This window comes from Schistocerca piceifrons, chromosome 6, assembly GCF_021461385.2.
Source record: "Schistocerca piceifrons isolate TAMUIC-IGC-003096 chromosome 6, iqSchPice1.1, whole genome shotgun sequence".
In the NCBI taxonomy this organism is placed as follows: domain Eukaryota; kingdom Metazoa; phylum Arthropoda; class Insecta; order Orthoptera; family Acrididae; genus Schistocerca; species Schistocerca piceifrons.
In genome coordinates, this window is record NC_060143.1 from 348,484,798 (window position 1) to 348,494,233 (window position 9,436).

The following is a 9,436-nucleotide window of genomic DNA, read 5'->3' on the forward strand; positions in this document are numbered from 1 at the left end:
CATCTTCAGTTTCTTTGAAAACGTATGAATGAATGAATGAATGAATGAATATTATCGCAACAGTGGCTGGAGATAGACATGGAACCTTGTGCACTGTACTGTGTAGTAACTTATGCATAGAAAGCTAATGAGAGTATGGCAGAAAGAGGAAGATAAAATTAAGTTGGAGAGGGTGGACTTTGAGATAAGGGACATAATATTGTTTCTTTTGACATTAATTCTCAACTTCTTTGACATTAATTCTTGCACCCTCTCACTCATCATTACTGGTACATACATTATTCATACTATTCACAAATGGTGCTTTACCTTTCCGTTACTTTGGTCACATATTTCATCCAGTGATGATTGGAAAGATTGTTTCATTAACGCTGTTTATGCCTTATCTACAGTTGCAATTAGGATGGTATTGATTAATATTATACGAATCGTCTGATATCAGCATGAAATATTCTTCCAATTCAAAAAAATTGAAAAACACAATTGCTTCACCAGTATGGCTAGTGTCTTAAATTTCAGTGAGTAAGATTCCTTCAATGAGATATACTACAATAAGTAAAGCACACAGATTCACTACATATGGTGATCTTACAGAACGAAAGTAGCCGAGTACTCTAGACTTTTCTAAATTACCCAATATTTCTTTCGACATCCAACTTTTCACAAAATTGTTATTTTGTGTCCTTTTCTAAGATTCCAAACTGTGGTCCAAACATTTCATTTTTCCCTTTTCCTTTCTTTTATTATGATTCTTTCATTCCCACTTTATTATTCTCCCTAAATAGATACTGTCCACAGTAACTGAGATCTCACTGCAAAAATTTTCAGTCCAGTTTCAAGAGCAGCAGTATATAAAAATTGATCATTACAACAAAGATAGATATACTCAGTGAAACAAAAGCGAATTTTACGTAAAACTGTTCACCGAGTAAAATATTCCTTTCCAATCATTAATAAGTATAGGAAAGAATATTCTGAGATCCAGACGCGACTCAAACGCAACTCATACACACAACCACAGTCTCAGGCAACTGAAGCCACATTGAGTGTTGAGTGTGGTTTCAATTGCCTGAGACTGTGTGTGTGTGTGTGTGTGTGTGTGTGTGTGTGTGTGTGTGTGTGTGTGTGTGCGCGTGTGTGTGTGTGTGGTGTTTTTTGTTGACAAAAGCCTTAATGGCTGAAAGCTTTGTTTATTTGTGACAGTCTTTTGTTGTGCCTATCTATGACTCATCATCTCCGCTATCTGGTGAGTAGCAACTTTTCCTTTTCATAATATTGTTACATTCCATCCTGGTTTTTCCATTGCAAAGTAAACTCCCTCACTTAGTTACAAAGAACCAAACATTCTGTACTGATAGTTAATTGTTAAGGCAGCATACAGATTTATTTCGCATCTCTGTAAGTTCCCTTCAAAGTGGGATCTATCAAAAAAAATCTATGAATGATACAGTGTGTGAACATCTATGCAACAATGACACTGATTATTAAAAAAGTGTAATTCACTTTGTGAACTAAGAACTTTTTTGCATGCAGTGAAACTGCATTAGGAAACTGAAAGATAAGTTAATGTGTTAACTAATCTAAGTGGGGTAGGTTTCACTCAGCCCAATAATGATACACAAAAGTTATGAGCAATATATACAAGTTTGTACAAAGACTGCAAATAACTTTAGCAGGTGGAAATTCTGATCAGAAGAGGCAGGAGTGAAATTTTGGTAGGGAAAAAATGTCTGCATTTTATTAGAATTGCCTGTTAAAACGTATCACTTTGTAATGGGGCATGTGTACAGCATTTCATTAAGTATTTGTATGGTTATTTACCAATATGTGCTTTCACACGAAGTTTAGTTATATATGGCAGATTTCTGAACAGTTCTAATAAATTGCCTGTCACTCATGCCAACATGACTGTGGCTTAGCAAATAAAAACTTCTAGGCTGTACACAGACGGGATTTATACTCTTACAACCATCCTAAAGATGGCTAACAATGTAAAACAAGTATTTGATTGCAGAATACACTGAAGTACTTCACAATACATGTAGTATGACAATATGTATATGCATTTTTCTAGCCAGAAATACATAGTGAACCTCACCAAGGTATTCTCAGCTTGCTATAGGCCAATGTTTTATTTTTCCTGTCCTTACAGATTAATAGCTAACTAACTGCCTAGATGTCATTCAAAACGAAGAATTAAATTCACAGCATACTTTGCAGTGTCACTTCTCATCTGCTCTGGTGCTTCTTTTGGTAATCTCTGTTTCCAGATAACTACCATGTTTTAACATCTTTTGCTGCATTCTAGTTTGTCTTCTGATCTATCTTTCTGGCATGCACTACAACCTATTTAATGTTAAGTACTTTTGTCCTGTTCAGTCACTACACTACACCTATACATTTGAATTTCTTTTTCTTCAAGGATGTACTTGCAGATAAGAGTTGTGGGTAAATGAGTTCAGACTACTTGCGACAGCCTTGCTTTTTTTTATGTCATCAGGGTATAAACAACTATGAAGAGTGTAAATACAGGGTTCTTGTTACAGACTAAAAATAGTGCATTGCTTATAGAGTATTATACACTGCACAAAAAACTCTTTAGCACACCACCATGTGCACAGGTTTCCAGGCTGCTCTTGAGAAAAATCACAGCTGGTAAGGAAACTATTAACATGGCTGTATATTTCTACAAAATACAACATTCTATAATTATTTTAATAATCACACAACATTTATGTAGGCAGAATTACATGCTAAAAAAGAAATAATGTAGAATGTTTTGTTAACAGGCAGCAAAAGAGCAAAAAACTGAAACTTAATGCACCAGATACTTATTAGAAAGGAGGTGAAAAAACAGTAGCACCAGGATGAAACCCAATAAATTAGATCATCATATAAATAAAAAAGACATAGCAGATGAAACATTACAATGACATACATACCTCAGAAACAGATTGATTATGTCATGTTGAAATACATAATAATAGTAACCACCACCATCATTAACCTAATTATTACAATACTTTATTACAGTTTAACATATTATCAATAATTAGATTACAGAAGCAAAAATTTGAAGAGCCATACTACATGCAGAGGACCAACAAACTGTTTAATGTGACCTGATGACTATCAACTTGATATAACAACACTGAGGCAGTGGAGAAGCATAACTTTTGATCACAAGAAGACAATAAAATAACCATAAAAATGGAACACAAAATTCTTTAATCCTTGTAGGAGACTTGCTAACCCCATGAGGGAAAAATCAGTGATTTGAGGTACTAATAAGTACAGCTTGCGTAATGGTGGTCCAATGTCTCAGAAATTTGATTTACCAAAATGTACCGCACGGCAAGCCACTGGTAAGGAACAAATAGGCCTGTCACCATGTAGTGTAGCCAATGCCTGAGCAGTGTTCCAAAGTGAAATTTCATAACAATGTAATCACTTCCAAGCTACAACAGAGATTCAAAGAAGATTGGGACAACTTCAACAACAGCAGCCAGGACTGATCATCACCTTTAACATCAGAATGGCAGAGTTTCTGAGATACCTAAAATGGTAGACTGGGGTCATTTTGAGCTCGGATAAAATATTTTCACATTTGACTTAAACAAGGGATATATTTTGATATATGTTAACCTCTACCATTCTCTGAGTTATAACAATAATTATTTATCATGACAATTAACATGCTACTTACTTATTTCAACAACAACAACAACAAAATTATCTTACCGATCTTTCATTGTTCATGCCAACAAGTTTCCTAAAACTTTAGACTTCCATATGGCAACTATTTGTAAATCCTTCAAGACACATTTAGTATCAATGTGTCATATTATACTCTCAAGTATTTTACACATGGCTTTTCTGTACTTTTCACTCACTTAAGTCGCTGGAATCTGCTAGGTGCATTTCGCACAGCTGAATTCTATGATCACACAATTTTTCCTCACACAGCTTTGTGGTGCTTTACACAGTTGTCGCTGGTCTTGTTGCCTTTCCAGAAGCTTATTTGGCACTTGTTCCACTTTCTAGATAATTTTGGCCCTGTATTCTCTTCTTTAGTTGGTTCATCTTCCTGCTCTTTCGTTCCCTTGAATTGATTCACCAGCTGCAGAATGAACTACTTTCTTTCCATTTCCTTGTCATTACTATTTTATAAATGACTCATGTATTTATTATCACCAAGTCCAAAATGATGTTGAAGACATGAATTGGCCATCTCCTACATGCAATCTTGGTAGTAAATTTAAAGGCCTTTTGATCAACCACGTCCACCCCATACTTTGTTGCACTGTAGAATGTTACTGTTTCAGATTTCTTCTTTCCTTATTTGCTCACTGACACTTCAGCATGCAATGAACTCAGAAGAATTACATTTTTTATTCTTCCTTCCTTGGTATACAGTGACAGTGTGCAGTCTGTGTTGCCTGTCTGGCACAGGATGGTGATGGGAGTGTATTTCAGCATTTGGCTTCTTGATCTCGTCAGGGATTTCACAACATATCTTTAACACTGAAAATCTAATGAAGGTTTATTTTCTTTGAACTTCTTAGCAAGTTGAAGCACCGTGAAGAAGTTGTCTGTCATCACATTTCTTCCTTGATTCAGAAATGGCTACATGAGACTCAGAATGACATACTCTCCAATTGGTTTTCTTTCTATCCATGTCCTCTTTTTGAGAAATGGGAAAGCATTACATATGTACTTTGTTGCTATACCTGCAACAATCCAGAACTTGAGACCACATTTTTGTAAGACTAGTTGGGCAAGAATTGAGTGAACCTGTATCTTGGTTTGCTTGGTAATACACTCCTGGAAATGGAAAAAAGAACACATTGACACCGGTGTGTCAGACCCACCATACTTGCTCCGGACACTGCGAGAGGGCTGTATAAGCAATGATCACACGCACGGCACAGCGGACACACCAGGAACCGCGGTGTTGGCCGTCGAATAGCGCTAGCTGCGCAGCATTTGTGCACCGCCGCCGTCAGTGTCAGCCAGTTTGCCGTGGCATACGGAGCTCCATCGCAGTCTTTAACACTGGTAGCATGCCGCGACAGCGTGGACGTGAACCGTATGTGCAGTTGACGGACTTTGAGCGAGGGCGTATAGTGGGCATGCGGGAGGCCGGGTGGACGTACCGCCGAATTGCTCAACACGTGGGGCGTGAGATCTCCACAGTACATCGATGTCGTCGCCAGTGGTCGGCGGAAGGTGCACGTGCCCGTCGACCCGGGACCGGACCGCAGCGACGCACGGATGCACGCCAAGACCGTAGGATCCCACGCAGTGCCGTAGGGGACCGCACCGCCACTTCCCAGCAAATTAGGGACACTGTTGCTCCTGGGGTATCGGCGAGGACCATTCGCAACCGTCTCCATGAAGCTGGGCTACGGTCCCGCACACCGTTAGGCCGTCTTCCGCTCACGCCCCAACATCGTGCAGCCCGCCTCCGGCGGTGTCGCGACAGGCGTGAATGGGGACGTGTCGTCTTCAGCGATGAGAGTCGCTTCTGCCTTGGTGCCAATGATGGTCGTATGCGTGTTTGGCGCCGTGCAGGTGAGCGCCACAATCAGGACTGCATACGACCGAGGCACACAGGGCCAACACCCGGCATCATGGTGTGGGGAGCGATCTCCTACACTGGCCGTACACCACTGGTGATCATCGAGGGGACACTGAATAGTGCACGGTACATCCAAACCGTCATCGAACCCATCGTTCTACCATTCCTAGACCGGCAAGGGAACTTGCTGTTCCAACAGGACAATGCACGTCCGCATGTATCCCGTGCCACCCAACGTGCTCTAGAAGGTGTAAGTCAACTACCCTGGCCAGCAAGATCTCCGGATCTGTCCCCCATTGAGCATGTTTGGGACTGGTTGAAGCGTCGTCTCACGCGGTCTGCACATCCAGCACGAACGCTGGTCCAACTGAGGCGCCAGGTGGAAATGGCATGGCAAGCCGTTCCACAGGACTACATCCAGCATCTCTACGATCGTCTCCATGGGAGAATAGCAGCCTGCATTGCTGCGAAAGGTGGATATACACTGTACTAGTGCCGACATTGTGCATGCTCTGTTGCCTGTGTCTATGTGCCTGTGGTTCTGTCAGTGTGATCATGTGATGAATCTGACCCCAGGAATGTGTCAATAAAGTTTCCCCTTCCTGGGACAATGAATTCACGGTGTTCTTATTTCAATTTCCAGGAGTGTAGTTGCTGATCTATGGTTATATCTTTTCCAGGACAGTATGAATGAATATTGTTACCCATGAACTTTCTGCAAATTTCAGAAACAAGAGCAATTTTGTTGGCCAGCAGTTGTTTGGCTCAGGTCGATTTTTCAACACAATGGAGAAATTTCAGAAGTTCCTAAAATCTGTCCCTTGACGTAACATCCTTGATGTAAGTAGATCCCCAATATTGTGACTGAAGATCAGTGGGCACACCTTTTATACAAATGATACCCCAAGCATAATTGACCACCATCAATTTCTCCAGATTCTGGAGTGACACAGACCAATCATTGTTTTTTAGTACTTCTCAGGTGTTTGATGCTATGTATCTCTACATGAGTTGTATCACTACACGAGTTGTATCACTACACGAGTTGTATCACTACACGAGTTGTATCACTACACGAGTTGTATCACTACACGAGTTGTATCACTACACGAGTTGTATCACTACACGAGTTGTATCACTACACGAGTTGTATCACTACACGAGTTGTATCACTACACGAGTTGTATCACTACACGAGTTGTATCACTACACGAGTTGTATCACTACACGAGTTGTATCACTACACGAGTTGTATCACTACACGAGTTGTATCACTACACGAGTTGTATCACTACACGAGTTGTATCACTACACGAGTTGTATCACTACACGAGTTGTATCACTACATGAGTTGAATCACTACACGAGTTGTATCACTAATAGAGTCTTGCCTACTAGTTGACAAGTGTAAGTAGTGGGAGCTCCCATCTCCTTTGGAATGTTCACAGCCAACCTACTTCCACAAGATAAGAAACTGACAACTTCCACCCAGTTCTGTCTCTAGCAACCATCTTTGAGAAGGCATATCACTGAACCTGCTGTGACGGACAAGGTGAGGTGAGAATTTGATATAGATTAACATCTGAATCCTCCTCTGCTAATCCATCCTCAGTCACAATGTCTTCATCTCCACTTTTCTCTGGTACACAATCCTTTCCTTCACCAGTGAAGTCAATTTCCAATTCAATGTTGGAATACTCTAAGCAAAGTAACATTTTCTTTATCAGAAAATTCATGCTAACAAGACTTATTTGACAACATCTTTCATGGACTTATCTGAGTGAAATGATGTAAGTTGTGGCAAAGTGGTGTATGCAACCATGAACAGCAATTCTCCTCAATTTATGACTGTTGCTGCTCCATTGTTGAATTATTCTGTTAAATCTAATATATAATCATACAGGGAAAAAATTTAAGACATGTCATATGATTTCAGAGGAGAAAAATTTATAGAAAGTCATACAATTTCATGAATGGAGTAAAAAATGGATTATACATTGAAGAAAAATCTACAATGAGTCATTTTGATCCCTTTGCCATTATAGTGTTAAAACTGTGACCCACAGGAATAGACAGCACAATGTAACTCAACTGCAGCAATCCTTAAGACCCAAACTGTTCTTTATCCACAATATGGCCTTTATTTATGTGAAAGTGTGCAGCACTGTTGTCTCAGTTTTGTAATAAATCTCCTCCAAGTGGTCTTTTAATGTATATAATTTAATGACTCAATGAGTAGTGGACGTGCTTTGTCACAGACAGGCACATAAACATTATTTTTGCCACCTGGCATGAGAGCACCACTTGGCAGTGTTTATACCGTGAGAGCAAATTCCTGCTGCCTTGCCTTTTAATTATAGTTCATTTCTCTAACACTTTTGTGAAAAGTTTCAGTGTCAACATAAACAACCATTATATCACTTTACTTTTCTTTTCAAGGGCTTCTGAATGCTATTTAAAAAGTTTATTGTTAAAAATAAAAGATGATTCAACACAAGAAGTACAGAGAATAAGTGACAGGATAATGAAGATCAGAATAACGACAAAGGGAAGAAGTATGGAGGGGTTTCAGGTTTAAGTCCATCAAGTGAGCTGTACATGAAGAGGAGGAAGACATTGGGGAAGAAATACAAAAAGCAGTTGGATGGACAAAGGATGATTGTCATGGGAGACTGAATACACATATAGGGACTGAAAGACAAGGGTATGAAGATGTACTGGGAGGAGGAAACTAGAAAGGAAGATGGAAACAGATTGCTGGAATTCTGCAAGAGAAATGGTGTAGCAACTGGCAACTTCTCCTTTCAGAAGGAAGAGCACCACAAAGTAATGTGATACAGCATGAATCTGCCACAGAAATCTTTCATCAACAAATTGAAAATGACGAGCACTTTGATGGATATAAAGGTATTACCATCTGAGGCATTGGAAAGGTATTAACATCTGAGGCATTGGATAGTGACCTCTGGCTACTGGTGAACATGAGAATCATGAAGGAATGGAAGAAGGCAGCAAACCAGGAAAGGTGAATTACAGGACAGAAACTGAGAGGAAAGGAAGCAAAAGAAGAATACCAGGAGATTACAAGTAAAAGGTTATCACAGGTTGGGGGGGGGGGGGGGGGGGGAGGGACCAGAAGAGGAATGGGGACAATTTAAAAGTGCTATGGTATTAGCTGCAGTAGTTGCATGCAGAAGGATAAGTGGCAGAAACTGGTGAAAGGAGAAACCATGAGAGAGTCGAGGAGGTAGTGGGAGGGAAGAACAAGGCCTTCATACTGTGGTTCCAAGAAAGAATTGGGTTAGCAATATAGGAATATAAGAAAAAGAAGAAAGAGGCAAAATAATGCGGTGGTTGAGGAGTGAAGAAAGTGGTTGGAAGAATGGACAATGATGGAAGAAGATAGCAAAGGAAGTAACAAAGTATTGTATGGAATGGTCAAAAGCATGAGGAGAGGTTGGAAAGAGGATGCAACGATGATGGATAGAAAGGAGAAAGAAGTTAATAACAAAGAGACTGTGAAGATAGTGTGGAAGGAGAACTCTGAGCACATGCTAAACCCGAACAGATTTGGATATGAGGACGAAAGACTTAAGGTGGTAGAAGTAAATTCTGGGTGGAGGGGGAAAGAAGGACCTGACATGAAAAAAAAAATGGTAACGCTACAGGACAAGACAGAAAGAGGAAAGTCACCAGGTAAGGACGGAGTAAGTGTCAAAATGGTCAAGGCAGCAAGGGGAGGACAGAAAGTGGCTGTACCGTGTGCGAGGGTGGTGTGGAATGAGAAGACTCCAAAATATTGGAAGAGGCAATAACTGTCCCTATATCGAAGAAAAGGATTATGAAGGATTGTAG

At 40.1% G+C, this 9,436-nt stretch overlaps 1 protein-coding gene across 1 annotated transcript in view; it reads right to left on the reverse strand.

Annotated features, from left to right (window-relative positions):
* Nucleotides 1-9,436, reverse strand: part of LOC124803383 — a 514,737-nt gene that overhangs the window by 69,963 nt on the left and 435,338 nt on the right.